The following is a 15,929-nucleotide window of genomic DNA, read 5'->3' as shown; positions in this document are numbered from 1 at the left end:
CTTCCTCTTTTAAAGGCATCTTGCCCTTCCTACTGCTTTAAATTAATAAATACACAATTATTGAAAATTTTAGGAAGCCAATGCAGATCACCACAGTTATCAATACACATGTAATAATAAAATACTTAATACCCAAGTTTGTAAAAAGCCTTTTGTACTCAGCCAGTGTAGAAGTTACAGGGTGTACCTTTCACCTTTGGTCTCTATATTTTCTGGAATGTGAATGAAAATTGTAAGTGCCTTAACAGGTTAAAGCAGTGTTTCTCAACCAGCAGTACTTAAGGTGGTGCCAGGTGGTACTCACGGAACCCCCGGACACCTGCAGCCCAGTAGTGAGACGAGGAACATGACACAACAAACAGTGGTAGGAGGCTCCAAAGCATGTTTCTTTCTGCTCGAAAAGGTCCACGCTGAGCCTCTTACTAGTGTTTGTCACATTGCATCTGGCCTCCCAACCCAGAAGTAACTGGCAATGATGTCATCACTAGTTTTTTTCTGGTGGTACTTCAAATAGGTAAACCACGTGAAGTGGTATGGCAGAGGACATAAGAACAGCCCCACTGGATCAGGCCATAGGCCCATCTAGTCCAGCTTCCTGTATCTCACAGCAGCCCACCAAATGCCCCAAGGAGCACACCAGATAACAAGAGACCTGCATCCTGGTGCCCTCCCTTGCATCTAGCATTCTGACATAACCCATTTCTAAAATCAGAAGGTTGCGCATACACATCATGGCTTGTACCCCGTAATGGATTTTTCCTCCAGAAACTTGTCCAATCCCCTTTTAAAGGCATCCAGGCCAGTCGCCATCACCACATCCTGTGGCAAAGAGTTCCACAGACCGACCACAAGCTGAGTAAAGAAATATTTTCTTTTGTCTGTTCTAACTCTCCCAACACTCAATTTTAGTGGATGTCCCCTGGTTCTGGTGTTATGTGAGTGTAAAGAGCATCTCCCTATCCACTCTGTCCATCCCCTGCATAATTTTGTATGTCTCAATCATGTCCCCCCTCAAGCGTCTCTTTTCTAGGCTGAAGAGGCCCAAACGCCATAGCCTTTCCTCATAAGGAAGGTGCCCCAGCCCCGTAATCATCTTAATCACTCTCTTTTGCACCTTTTCCATTTCCACTATGTCTTTTTTGAGATGTGGCGACCAGAACTGGACAGAATACTCCAGGTGTGGCCTTACCATAGATTTGTACAATGGCATTATAATATTAGCCGTTTTGTTCTCAATACCCTTCCTAATGATCCAAAGCATAGAATTGGCCTTCTTCACTGCCAACGCACACTGGGTCGACACTTTCATCGACCTGTCCACCACCACCCCAAGATCTCTCTCCTGATCTGTCACAGACAGCTCAGAACCCATCAGCCTATATCTAAAGTTTTGATTTTTTGCCCCAATGTGCATGACTTTACACTTACTGACATTGAAGCGCATCTGCCATTTTGTTGCCCATTCTGCCAGTCTGGAGAGATCCTTCTGGAGCTCCTCACAATCACTTCTGGTCTTCACCACTCGGAAAAGTTTGGTGTCGTCCGCAAACTTTGCAACCTCACTGCTCAACCCTGTCTCCAGGTCATTTATGAAGAGGTTGAAAAGCACCAGTCCCAGGACAGATCCTTGGGGCACACCGCTTTTCACTTCTCTCCATTGTGAAAATTGCCCATTGACATCCACTCTCTGTTTCCTGGCCTTCAACCAGTTCTCAAACCATGAGAGGACCTGTCCTCTAATTCCCTGACAGGGGGGCTGCAGGGGCTTGGGTGCACTTACCCAAGCCTCCTGCAGCCTCCCGGGGGTGCGGAGAGCCCAGTGCGACCTTCAGCAGGGCTCCCTGCAGCACTGAAAGTAAAAGAGGAGTGATCACGCCCCGCCTTTGCTAAAGCGGAAGTGGAGCCCCTGCAGCCCCTTGAGTGGCGCGATCCTGGGGATCACGCCACTGCCTTCCCCCTGCCCCCACAAGCACTTACAGTGGCTCGAACTCTCCATGAGAGTTTGAAAACCACTGCATTACACTGTGGGCACTAGTCAGAGCACTCTAGTATTCCAACACCAAAGAATGATAGCTATTGCAAAATATGCTTCCAATATATCCAATATGCTTCTACATATATCCAATATATATGTAGTGCCTCTTTATATAGTGCCTATTCCAAAGCAAATTTCCTCCCAAAGGGGAAAAGTGAATAATGTTACTCAAAAGCCTGTGAGTAAAATCAGCTCCAGTTACTCAAAAGCCTGTGAGTAAAATCAGCTCCTACATGGATACAAATACTTGTGCAGAAGTTATGAACACAATAAGCTGTACAAAACAAACTTCTACATGCAGAACAAAATCTATGGGTGCAGGTTGACTTCTTGACAAATCTCTTGCACAAGCATTATAGCTCTTGTGCATTAAGATGACAAATGAATTGCAAAAAAGTGAACCCAGGATGGGTACAGTCACTACTATAGACACTCACCTATAAGTCAATCTCACAGTTGAGGACAGATTTTCAGTCCCAAATCATGGAATGTTCCATGACCCATAAATGGGGGGGGGGAGACTTAGGGAATAGCGCTTGTGATTAAAGCCTGATTAAAGTGGGGGGGGGGGAATTCGAGCCACACCACTGCTTTTGAAGACATTAAGAAGGTGCTTATGCACTTAAAGCAACAAAATTGAACACTGCATTGAATTACTTAAAAAAAAATCCAGGTTTGAAACTACAGAAAAGCATTTGCACTTTTAAAAACCTTCCAAAACAAATGCAGCACTAATATAAAGCAACATGAATAGCTTACCTCAGCACAACATCCTGCTTGCATTGTTGCTGGAAAATGATTTATTCTGTTCACTGTTGCTTTTAAGAGGCACTTCTGAATTTGGATTTAACGAGCATGCTCAGAAAACTCTACAATGGAGCTCCGACAAAAATAAAGAAACCTGTGTGTTTGTAAGCTATCTGCAATCACTCAAAATGTTCCGCAGATGCTTCACAGACAGGCACTATTAAAGCTCCTCCAGGCTTCTCCTGCCTGCTGTGACAGCCCTGACCTGAGTGACCCGTAGAAAAGACAAAGAGACAATCTACGCTTTATTTATTGGTAGAAATTTCTCACAGTATAGGCAAGTATCTATGGTAATCAGAGGCATACATTTTCAGCAGTACTACAACTATCACACAATCCTTTCTACCACTCTTGTTGGCATCCTTCAGTCTCGGAAGACTATGGTGTCACGCTCTGAATGATGGTTCTGGAACAGAGTGTCCTCTCCAGTATGCGAAGCCTGGGTAAAGTAGGTATGGAGGATAGGCTGTTACCCATGCAGCAAATCCTCCCTCTCCACGTCACTGAAATGGTCCAATGGAAAGGCAGAGGCCAATACGGTTGGTTCCAGTGGCGTCGCAGGAGCCAGAATGTGACTGTGTTCAGCCATGAACTGCCTCAGGGACTCCGGCTCCAGATTTTGCCTCGAGGTTGACTCCTGAAGCCTTTTCCATAACTGGATGTAGCCACAAGGCAGTGGAGGTTTGGGATCAGAGTTTTCCTTCTCTCAGATGAGCTGCCTTCGCAGGCTGAAGAGTCCCATCTACCCGGTGGCTGTTTAGTCGCCTCTTACAACAAGTACAGCCAAATTGAGGGCCTATTCTTATCCCCAGCGCCCAGGGGAACCTTTCTACCAAAGCACTACTAAATTTAGTTCCCTTGTTTTTGCAATTATTTATAAAAGCAGTTACAGAAGTAGAGAAGACTATACTTCTAGGAACTAGAAGATAATTGATGCTATCTTTCAAAGCCTGGTAAAAGCTGACAACATTCTCATGGAAGAGAAAATAGAGGGCACAATCTTAACTATCAGTTAGGCCAGCACAAGTACCTTGCACCAGCCCAGGAGAGTCACAAACATGCCATAAAGCACGTTTGTGCCTTCTCAGGAGTCGACTGGGCCGGTGCAGGGACGTGCTGGCCCATGGAGGCTGCATCTAGCCTCTGCACCAACACAGGGTGGAAAGGTTGCGTTGGCCGAAGTCGGCCAACACACTGGTCTGGGGAGGGCAGTGTTCCAGGGCGTAGGGAGGGCAGGCGGAGGGTGTTTCAGGAGGTTGGCAAGCGGGGAGCGGAAGGTGGAACTGGGACCTGGCAGTCATGCTGGATCCCAACCCCATTCCCCAAGCAGCATGGAGTGGCTCCAAGTTGCTCCATTCTCCTTGAATCTGTGCCACCTCCTGAGGTGGTGCAAGTCCAAGGAGACCCATTGGGGCTGTGGTGGTTACCCTGGGGGTAAGGGGAAGAGTTTCCCCTTGCTTCTAGCCAAGTCACTTCTGGCCCCAATCTTGTGCTGGATACAGTGCAGGCTCCTGGTCTGCCTTGTTCCAGCGCAAGATAGGATTGCGCTGCACAAGGGGAAAAACATGATAATACCTTGGCAAGGAAGAGTTTTAAAGAATCTTTAAAAAGAGTACAGTACATATTCACCATCTAGCAACTGCATTTGTATAAAGATGAGTAGGGTGCAGAAAACTAAACTGTTGTGGCACAGCAAGACCCTCAATGGAGAAGAGACGAACTGTGATAAATTATTAATATTGAATACAAATCAATCCTGTGTAACAAAGCCAACTTTCACAGAATTAGCAAATATTTTGTATAATAGATGCATAACATCTATTACATTTTCTTGATCAACAACAAAACATTCAACATTTATTGATATCCCTCCTTCTTCCAAGATAGAAGAGAAATAGTATATAGGGTTCTGACACACTTTGCACTACTCAGCTTCTGCAAATTAATTGCATCATGTGTCTTTTAGGCCATACCAACATAAGAAAGAGATATGTATTCCAGCCTTAAAGCTATTGTTCTAAATTTTTAGAAAGGGTTTATATGAATTGACCATTCAAAACACAAGTTTTAAAAGCATTTAAAACAGGGGTGCTCACACTTTTTTGGCTCGAGAGCTACTTTGAAACCCAGCAAGGCCCGGAGATCTACCAGAGTTTTTTTACAATGTTCGCACCATCATAACATATAACATTTATGTGTACAATGTATGTTGGTGTACCTTGCATAACCGCATGAGCCAATATTGCACAACACAACATAATTAACTATAAACATTTTTTGTAATTACTTGCATTTACTTTGATGACTTGCACTGAAGTGAATCAGCCAAGGATGCATAGTCCGGACAGTAGCCGCTGACAGCCAGCCTCAAGCACACTTCCAAATGTTCATCAGTCATGGTGGAACGGTACTTGGACTTAATGATCTTCATGTAGGAAAAGGCTGACTCAAATAAATAAGTGGAGCCCTTCCTGCCTCAGGTGCTCTTATATCCCTGAGGGCCCTATTGCCTTCAAGTGGCTGCAGCTGTGCAGCACACTCTGCTGGATGCCCAGGCCTTACCCTTAAAGGGGCCACTGCTGACCCCACATCTACCGCCTCACCAGATCTTCCTTGATTCCAATACAAGTGGGGGGGGGGAGCAGATCTCTATACAGACCAGTGCAAAAACAGGGGAAAGGTGTGGGGGAGGGAAGATCTCTATATAGACATCACAGCAAGACCAGTGCAAAACCCCTTGCACACAGAACCAACAGATGGAAGTTGGGGGGGGGGGCAGATCTCCATACATACCAGTGCAAAAAGAGGGGAAAGGTGTGGAGGAGGGAAGATCTCTATATAGACATCACAGCAAGACCAGTGCAAAACCCCTTGCACACAGAACCAACAGATGGAAGTTGGGGGGGGGGGGCAGATCTCCATATGTACCAGTGCAAAAACAGGGGAAAGGTGTGGGGGAGGGAAGATCTCTATATAGACATCACAGCAAGACCAGTGCAAAACCCCTTGCACACAGAACCAACAGATGGAAGTTGGGGGGCCAGATCTCCATACATACCAGTGCAAAAACAGGGGAAAGGTAAGTCAGCCCCAGTAGAGTCAATGGGGCTTACTCCCAGGGATGCGTGGACAGGAGCTCACTCCCAGGGATGCTACACTCCCAGGGAGCGTCACAGGACGAGGCTCACTCCCAGGGATGCGTGGACAGGAGCTCACTCCCAGGGATGCGTCACTCCCAGGGAGCTCACTCCCAGGATGGGGCTACACTCCCAGGACGGGGCTCACTCCCAGGACGGGGCTCACTCCCAGGACGGGGCTCACTCCCAGGACGGGGCTCACTCCCAGGGATGCATGGACGGGAGAGAAGCCTGCGATCGACTCATTTTGCCTCGCGATTGACCGGGGGATCGTGATCGACGTACTGAGCACCCCTGATTTAAAAGATTTCAACACCCCTCGGCTCATATCAGCACCTAAACATTCCCGAAACCATAATTACATATTGCTGTACATCACATCTGCTTGTGAAAGTAGGCTCAAATCCATGCATAAATGAAATGTGTGAGATTCGGCATAAAATAACTGGCATTTATAACTGCACATTTTCATACATTTTCAGCTAAGCTTCTACATGCTGCTACCAGAGAGACAAAGCTCAGTTTTTAAAAAATTGCTCCACAAATCTGTTTATACTTGAGAATTATATATAAGCACTAGTCTAGTAGTTTTCAAACTTTTCAGTTGCAGCAGGACCCACTTTTTAAAAACACTCTTATTGGACCCACCTAGTTTTATGAGACTAAAAAAAAGTTTCACTATCAGCCACCCAAGCCTCTAATTTATCCTTTCTACTACTGGGTGGGGATGGCTTCTAGAATGTTTATTGAGTACCACATTAATCCAATTTAAGACCATTCTGTTGGCCTTGCATTCCCCTTCACCTAGCCTTCAATAAGAGCAAGGGTACAGTCACCCACCCACAACAAACACGAACCTGCTGCTCTGCTTCAGATTCAATGGGGCTCAATAAATTTTCCTATCAGTTTGTCAGTTTTGCAACCTACTGGTGGGTCACAACCCACAGTTTGAGAACTGCTGTACTAGTCTACTGCTAAAGCAGAAGTTTAGGAGAACCAAGCAGCAGCCATACATCAATAGTATCATGAGACTATGAATGTCAAGGGAAGTTACAGTTTCTGTTAGCGGAATACTTTAAATCACATGAGCATTTATAGCAGAAAGCCTGATAGGAAACCAAAACAAAGCAATATACAGAGCTTGCCTTCTTTATATGTACCTAATATGTTCCTGAAAACAGCCCTCATAGTGAAAAACTGGATACTGTATATACTTGCCTATAGATCGAAAAATTTATTCCTAAAAATAGAGCCTGAGATCCTGGGTCGACTTATGCTTGGGTCAATGCAGTGAATGGAGCAGGGTCCTCTCAGAGCTTCTGGGAAGCTTATGGAGGCTCAGCAGCTGCCTGGTGAACAGGGGGCCATGGAAATGGGCTGAGAAGCAGGAAGCAAGTGGAGAAAAAGGAGAATTTTTACCAGTAATTATGATATTCAGAGGCAGCCATTTTAGCCTCTTCTCCAGAAAGGAAGAAAAGGCGCTTCTGGGAATTGTAGTCTGTATGGGCTGCTGCTATGGAAGTGCACCACATACTCCCACAAAGCCTCCCAATTCCCAGAAGCCCCTTAGTCTTCCTTCCAGTTTGGAGAAGAAGGGAAATGCCTCCTTTTCTTTTGCTGCTGCCTCTGAACACTCCTGGCAAGTCAATTGCAAAGAATTTCACCCCCCCCCCGTTTTTAAAACCCCAGAATGTGATCCTCATTTCCCCCTGAAATGAAGTCCCAGACTGCAATGCACCATTGCTTAAGAGTAACACCCATGGAAAGCAGTGGGTCTGCTTCTGAGGAAAGAGGGTTGCAACTGTGCACAGCTCAGTCCTTGTTGCTTGTCTCCCTGCTGTGAACTGAACTGCACACTCCCAATTACATGTTTTATGTTGCATGTTCTATGTAGAGCCTCTGGCTTCACACACCAGGCACCTTAAAGGATTTGACTAATGGTTCTACTGGTATGTTGTTTACAGGCACTTACTCTCACAGTGTTTACACAAATGTTGTGAAGACCAGAATTTGAAAAGTTAATGAACAAAAATGCATCTTATGATCTTTTATTATATTTTTAATTAATTAGAAACTGTACAGTTTTAAGGTAACAATTACTGGAAGGTTATTTTTCAAGATCTGCCTTCAGGTAAAATCAGACAAAATTATAGTCAGGACCCCCCCCCCCCGTTTAATCCCCAACTTATCCGAGGGTCAAAGAAAATTCCATGATTTGAGGCTCAGAACCTGATCTTGGCTTAACTGTGAGTTCGACTTATAGGCGGGTCTCTGTGGTGCATTTGCTTTGTTGATTTAATGGGAAAAATTCTAACATGTTCCAAAGCCATTCCAAGTTCACCCAAAAAACCATCCTAAATATCTAATAACATAAGGAAATTGTTACATAAGTTGCTTGACAGAGTAAAATAGAACAAACATTTAACAACATTATACAACAATTTTTTTTAAGTCGACAAATGTTTCAGAAGTACTAGCATCACACGAAGTTTAGCATTTCAAAGCTTTAGCGGCAAACTATGGGCAACTCTCTTAAGTTTCACCTGTTTTTCCACTTTACCCATGACTTTTTTCATCTTTTCTTTACGATCCACATTCACTGTAATTTGTAGAAACGCAGCACAGAGACAGACACTGTAAAAGGGAGCCTGCAATGCATGTGCCTTGAAGGGATGGGGCAGCGTTACCCATCAGGCAGTGCATCTCACATGGAAATCACCTCTTCCCCAGCAATGCTCAGTCCTCTGAGGGTACTGAAAAGTATTTCCCCTAAAGACTGCAGGAGCACATCTGAGAAAAAGGGGTACTTCACATTTTAGCAAAATGGCAAATACTCAAACACATGAGCTCATTCCTAATTCACACAAATACATATCAGTTGAACATATTACAGGTTGCAGAAATTAAGATAAAGCCAATTTCTAGACACTCAAACCAATCAGCATGATGCACCCAAAAAAAAAACAGTTTTACAGTTTTCCACATGAACACTACTACATCATGCCAAGCCAACAACAGTCTTTCCAAACCCGCAACCAGGAACAAAGTGTGATGCTGTAACCATCTGGTCAGCTTTCCTCATAAGAGGAAACTAAACTGAAACTTAACTAAAGCTGAATAGCATCCAAGTCAAAAATGAAGTTACCAGATGGTTCATATGATAGTTTAGAAAACTTGGTTTGTCTAATCCAGGGGTCCCCAAAATTACCACAGTCATATCACTCTTCTTTCATGGTGGCCTTTTCCCAGCTCTCCCAGGCTCCATCATTTTGGATCCTGTGAAATCTTACAGAATCTAAGATAGGAGAGCCAGGAAGAGGCCGCTGCAGACATCACGCTGCATCCCTATGAGTTCACTGTGGCACACTTAGGGCCCAATCCTATCCAATTTTCCAGTGCCGGTGCAGCTGTGCCAATGGGGCATACACTGCATCTTGTTGTGGGGCAGTAGTTACAGAGGACTCCTTAAGGTATGGGAACATTTGTTTCCTTACCTTGAGGCTGCATGCGACTGCACCGGTGCTAGAAAATTGGATAGGACTGGACCCTTAATTGTTCGCTTTATAACCAGTTAAACCAACCATCATATTGAGATACACCAAATGGATTTGACAACTCTGAAAAAGGGAGGCATTTTCTTTGACATGAAAGTGAACTTACAATTTGATAAGGAAAAGCTGCCACTGACAATTAGAAGGACATTTTTTCAACACATTTCAGAGTAAGGAATACTCTGTTACAGTAGCATACCAGTGTAAAAATAGCTCAATACATAAGACCTTGTTTTCAATATTCTGCAAGATTCAGATTTTTAAAAGACAGGCCAACAGATTTCAACTGAGGATTCTCCACTTCTTTTGCCTTAATTATTGTTAAAAGGGAATCTATAACTGTTTTGTTATGAAAAGCAAGCTACCTACTACATTTAAAGTGAATTTCAAACTTGACACAGAGGAAACAGAGGAAACTTTATGCAGAGAGTGATCTTTGCCTGCTGTAAGTTTCACCAACTAGGTAGGTGGGTGGGAACCTGCAACTTTAAATTTTAGTTGTACTGGACCCTAATCTTCTAAACACTCCCACCTGAAGGAGATGCTAATCTTGAAAGTTACAGCAACCTTATTTTCTGCCAAAGTAAGGTGGAAAGCTGATTAACAGAAGGGTAGTGGTAATTACAACACAGCTACATCTAAACCATGTAGAGAGGCAGCTCATGATACACTATTTTGGCTATTAGTGTCTACTGGAAGGAGTGGGAAGGCATCCAAATAAAGCTAGATGCCTATTTTAAAGCTATTTTATAAAGCTATAAAATAGATTTAAAAGATACATAGCATTGTAGCATAAAATCAGACTGAGAGCTGCCTTAACTCACAGGCATCTAGTAAGTAATAGTAATAAAACAGTCTAAGGCAGGGGTGTCAAGCATAAGGCCCATAGGTTGAATATGGCCCCCAGAAGCAATTTATTCAGCCCTTGTTATAATTGAGCTCACATATCTTGAAAATATGAATAAGATTTACACACTTTCTCTTCTGTCATTTGCAGTTAATGAGTTTCTATGTGAGAACAAAGTGCTTATTTCTAGACATCCGCTTAATGCTGTCACTTTCTGTTTAAAGATGTTACTCCTGGCCCTCAGCAGGCACCATGAGTTAGTACCCTCTGTATGAAATGAGTTTAACACTCCTGCTCTAAGTGGTCCATGCCAATGCCCGGTCCTCTTTGGATGCTGTGCAGAAGCCCTGCAGCATTTTTGAACACACAGCGACAAAGGCATACATAACTGTCACACTTCTGGTAACACTAAGCTTCAAACTATATGGAGCTTGACTTCCCAGGACTTTGAGCTGCATAGCTATCTGATCATAGCACACTTGTGATCATAGCACACTTGTGAGCATTCAACAACTCTCCAGACACATTAAGCAGCTGCCTCATTGGCTAAATAGTACAACAGGTGAGATTAAACTACAAGAACTATCTTTCAGATATCAAGGTAGAATCAAATAGAAGGTATTGAAAATTGGCTCCCATTGAACAGACACTTTAGGCCATAGGACTAATGAAAAAGCTGTTGAAGGTCTCTAGTGCCTAAAGAAAACAAATGAGTTATTTACCCCATTATACCATCACCACCAGGACACCCAACCAATTAATGAAGGTCAAGTATAGAATCTCCATGTGCTTTTTCAAAAACTGAATAAACCTTCTATGACTGTCTATTATGACCCAATATCTAGAAGCAGGCCTACTTTAAGAAGAGGTTACAGTGAGCTAGAGACCCACAAGTATCCATAAAACAGTTCTGTCAGCTGAAGGAAGAAAATGCTACACCTTCTAGCCATGTTGAAACAAGTGAAATTTAACCATGCTGACTACCATGAATCCTCTCAAGCAGAACAGATCAAAACTGGTTATGATCTATGATCTTGGACAGCCTCTATGACAAAGAAAGCAACACTCAATGATAAGTGGAAGATTTGGATAAAAAAAGCCAGAAGCTGCTGCAAAAGGGGGTGGCAGTATTAAGGGCAAATACTTCTGACTGCAAAGAATTTTCTTCACTTATTTTATCTGGCTCCATGCATTGCATACCAAGACTGAGTCTGGAAACAGGTTTTGAAATCCCATCCAACAGGTGGCAGGTAGCATCTCCACTCAAAAAGCCAGGCCAGCAATTAGGAATACTTATTTATTTTTCTCATGTTTTTATAGTGCATATGGTTCTTTCCCTCCTTTTTTCCTCACAACAACCCTGTGAGAGGTTAGGCTGAGAAATAGTTAGGATAGATTACGCTGAGGACAGATTAGGCTGAAATTAGGCTGCCTAATGTCACCCAGGGATTTGAACCTGGATCTTCCAAGTCTAATTCCAACAACACAACCACTACAGCATCCTGGCTCTCTTGAATATGACATCCTACTACACAAGATAAATACATTGTTTCTTGAAGAAACATTTGAACTATGCAACAAGAAAGCCCTACTACAGGTAAAAAAGAGGGTAAATCCTATCCAACTTCCCAGTGCTGAAGCAATAAATGTTCTCTTATCTTGAGGATGCCTCCATTACTGCTCCCTCCCCCACAGGATGCAGTGCATGCCCAGATGGCATGGCTGCATCAGTGCTGTCAAGTTAGGGTTGGGCTGTGACTTCATCTGTAGATCATCCAAGCTGTAAAGATCTTTCAGGCTCAAAAATCAAAATCCATGTGCTACAAAGAAACCTGACAAATACTTGGTGATGACCACTTTCATATTAAGCCTCTGAGTCACACAGTAAATCTGCATAATTCTGTCTAGTAACCTCTTTAAACTAACCTCATCTACAACCACACACAGGTTCCAAGCGAACCTCGTCTCTCATATTTCACAATTTACCTGACATCAAGAGTATGATATTTTCCTCTCTTCTGATTTCAAAGATTTGGACATAAGAAAGTCGCAATATCTCATGATTCAAGTAGAAATCTTCTTTACACCCTGGAAACAAAATCCAAAATGGTCCTTAAAAACCACTGTGGTCACAAGTTCAAGCAAAATCACAAAAGGAAAGTGCCTGAAGGTTTTTTAGTTTGACATAGCCAAGAAAGCCCTTTCTGATGAAAACTAGTAAGTTTTCTATTAAAAAAAACTTGTACACGCTATTTAAAATGTTTGACGGCTGCAATACCAAAATGTATGTGGCATTGTTACAACAGTAGAAGTTATTTTAAGTTAGCCACTTCTCAGAAGAACAAAAATAGACCTTCAAATTGTTTAGGGTCCCATCACATGGTATGTGCTATTTATTAAAAGAGAAATAAATCTTGTGTCTCAGCCTCTCATATTAAGGCAAAAAAAGAAAGATTGATATCAGATATATTTTGATATATTAATGATTATTTCTAGTCATTTAGAAGAGTTGGGAGCTTCTACCAAGCAGGCAATGACAACATAGTCATTTAGTAAAATTTAACTGAAAGCTAATTCTTGTACACCAACTTCTCTTTTAAATAGAGTTACCATAAGGGAAGAGCCATTTCCATTTCAAAACACAATTATTCCCAAAGCATGATTTCTAGAGGCACAAGAGATGCCCAAGTTGTCATTTTACAGGATTATCTCTGAAAAAGAATTGTAGACATAGGAAGAATTAGCATGTGCACCTTTTGAAACAAATTGTGACAAGACTGGAGAGAGGACAACACCTCACCAACTAGACCAGCCTTCGTCACAAATGCATTCAGCCTTTAGGGTTGTAGACAAGATGCTATTTGCTATTGTGGGTAAGATTGACATTTGCTATCACAGCAGAAATTCAACAGATCACCCACTACAGAGTCTGTTTATTTGAAAGACAAAGTTTGCTTTGGAAAAAAATTTTTATAGAGATCTTTCCATTAGTCTGCCGATACTTATAAACTGTAAGACTTATTCTGGAATGAGCATGCAAAGGACTGTGCTCTTGGGCAGCTGCTGTAGACAGACACAGGCTCAGCAAGCCAGCAGTCTCTGCTCTGAATGAGTTAAGATAGCCAGACAGCTAAACTTGTTACAGTGGCTCAGTTGTTCCACTTCACTCAGGTGATAACCGTATTTACTAAGGGGGGGAAACTGCTCTTGGCCGCTTTCTCTGCCAGATTTGATTATTCTAATTCATTCAAAGGTTATTAAACCCAGGAAATCCTCAGATTTCAAAAAAGCAAAAGTATGTACTGTTCTGTGGACCTGCATGATGCTCGACTCACACTGAATTACAGATCAAATGGAGAAATGGTTTGGATTTTATGACCATTAGAATGCTAAGAGCTTATAATGGTAAAGCCGTTTTTATGCCTCACCATAACTACCCAAACACTATGGATGGCAATAGCAAAGACAGCATTCCCCATGCTGATGGTTTTGCACACAAAGTGCAGGGCCATACACAAACAAATGGAAAGTACAGGCACAAGGGAGAGAACAAAAGTATGCAGAAATTTATTACTTTAAGAATCAAACCCAAGGGAATAAAATCCCCTCACCAAAGGGCTGAAATTGACTGCATGGGTATGCCTATTACTGTTGCCTGTGAGCTGTGCTCCTTCATGGAGGACATACACCAAAGGAGAAAAAAATATACACAGTACAGTGAGTGTTGTGATGGTTACTTTAGACACAACAATGGAAGCCAAAGCATTAAGCATAATAGTGAGGACTAACATGAAAAGCTCCACAGAGCTATAAAAAAATTAACAGCAGCAAATCCAAGTGTGCGCACTGCTGAGAGGAAGAGTGTGGTTTAAAAGCAGCAGCTGCTGCTTTCATTCAAATTAGCCCCTCTCATTTCTTCCCCTTCCTAGCAAAGCCCATGCCAGCAGGAGACCAGGATAGAAACTTCTAAGGTGGAAAGAACTCTTAAAAAAAAAAAAAAAGAGGAAGAAGAAGAGAAAAGAACATCAACATGCCCACAAAATGCCCATTCTCCGTGTCTTATTTCACATAAAGTAAGAGAAAAAGAGGAGACGGGGTGGTAGCAGAGCTGAGGAAATCAAAAACTTCATGCATTCCAGAGTCATATTTAGTAAGATATTTACCGTAAAAAATTGCAAGCAACATTACACTGCGATCTTTTAGTAAATACACTGGAAGCAATTTTATGCCATGGACCTATCAACAGAATACTAGCAACAGGAAGTTAAAGAGAAGATTGCTTAGATCTTTAGATCTTAGAGCAGTAAAAAAAGAGAAAGAAAATCATCTAGTTCTAACCACTTAACATAATAGGCTACAACTCTCCCTACAAGAGAGTACACACTGATAAAGCTCTACTTAGTTGTTGCCTCTCCAACAGAGGGGAAGGGCAAGAGAACCAGCTTTCTTTCCTGTAAGACTGAGATTTTCCTGCCCTCCTTTGGCCTTAGAGAAAACTGCATTGCTTGCACTTCCTTGCCTTGAAAGACAGAGACATGCCTTGCAAGACTGTTCAAGGACTGGACACTAGTGATGGAGGAGAGTGAAACCTACTCCGCATTCACTCACTCACTCACTCACTCACACACACAGGGGCAGGTGCATTAGTAACAGAGGGGACTGATTTAAAAAACCCAGGGAGTGTTTGCCCAATCCCCCCCTTCAGACTGAGATGGTGCAGGCTCTCCATGCTCCAGCCTACACAAACAAAGCAGCCCAGCAAGCAAGGCTTCCCAGCAAGCCAAAGCATGAGATTTTAGGCTACAATCCAATCCATGCTTTCCTGGGAGTAAGCCCCATTGATTAGAATGGGACTTACTTCTGAGTAGGCAGGCATAGGACTGGGTTCTCAGGCTACAATCTGATCCACATTTTCCTAGGAGTAAGCCCCATTGACTACAATGGGGCTTACTTCTGAATAGAAATGCTTGGTACTGGACTCTTAAAAGTTCAGCATCCCACCTGTGAAAGAAGCAGGGACAGCTGGCAATGGGGAGGGCTGAGTAAGCAGCAGAAGAGGGAGATGAGGAGGGAGAGGTGATTGAGAACTGCTGCCTTAGTTTCCTTCCATCCCCAGGTGTCAGGCTGTAACGTATTTGCATAACTCTGCAATTAGTGTAAAACACATCATTTCCAGGTCTGACTTAGCACAATGGGGTTTTTCCTAATTGCTGCTAGTCAGGGAACAAAACTCAAGCACAGAAAAAGGCTCCACCTGTAATCATGAAACTTTTTGCAAGAGAATGTCATCTCAAAGTGCCTAAGATGATATTCTTTTGCCCCAAAGATGACTTCTGAAAGGGAACAAAATAGCTTCTAACTTTCTGCCATTCACATTGGATGCTGCCATCCAAACAGAAAAACTGTTGGTAGTTCTAACATCCAATCAGTGTTGGTTCCTTCTGTGTTAAGACAAAAAGAAGGAAGTACTGTACTACTTCCTGTGATTTGTCATCCAAGAAGTTGATTTTGGGCATGATCTAGATTTAGAACTACTGTGTCCTCCTGATCCA

The 15,929-nt window shown here is 42.8% G+C and overlaps 1 protein-coding gene across 2 annotated transcripts in view; it reads right to left on the bottom strand.

The window, feature by feature from the left end:
* Positions 1-15,929, bottom strand: part of GALNT1 (polypeptide N-acetylgalactosaminyltransferase 1) — a 112,480-nt gene that overhangs the window by 30,058 nt on the left and 66,493 nt on the right. The window contains exon 2 of one of the 2 annotated variants that reach the window (XM_066628077.1): positions 12,364-12,465. The exons of the other annotated variant lie outside the window; for it this stretch is intronic. The gene's annotated coding sequence lies outside the window, so the exon portion shown is untranslated. The remainder of the gene's footprint in view (positions 1-12,363; positions 12,466-15,929) is intronic. 2 annotated transcript variants of the gene reach the window in all.

This window comes from Tiliqua scincoides, chromosome 5, assembly GCF_035046505.1.
Source record: "Tiliqua scincoides isolate rTilSci1 chromosome 5, rTilSci1.hap2, whole genome shotgun sequence".
Classification (NCBI taxonomy): domain Eukaryota; kingdom Metazoa; phylum Chordata; class Lepidosauria; order Squamata; family Scincidae; genus Tiliqua; species Tiliqua scincoides.
Note: the sequence above shows the minus strand (reverse complement) of the source record. Positions and strands in the feature narration are given on the sequence as shown.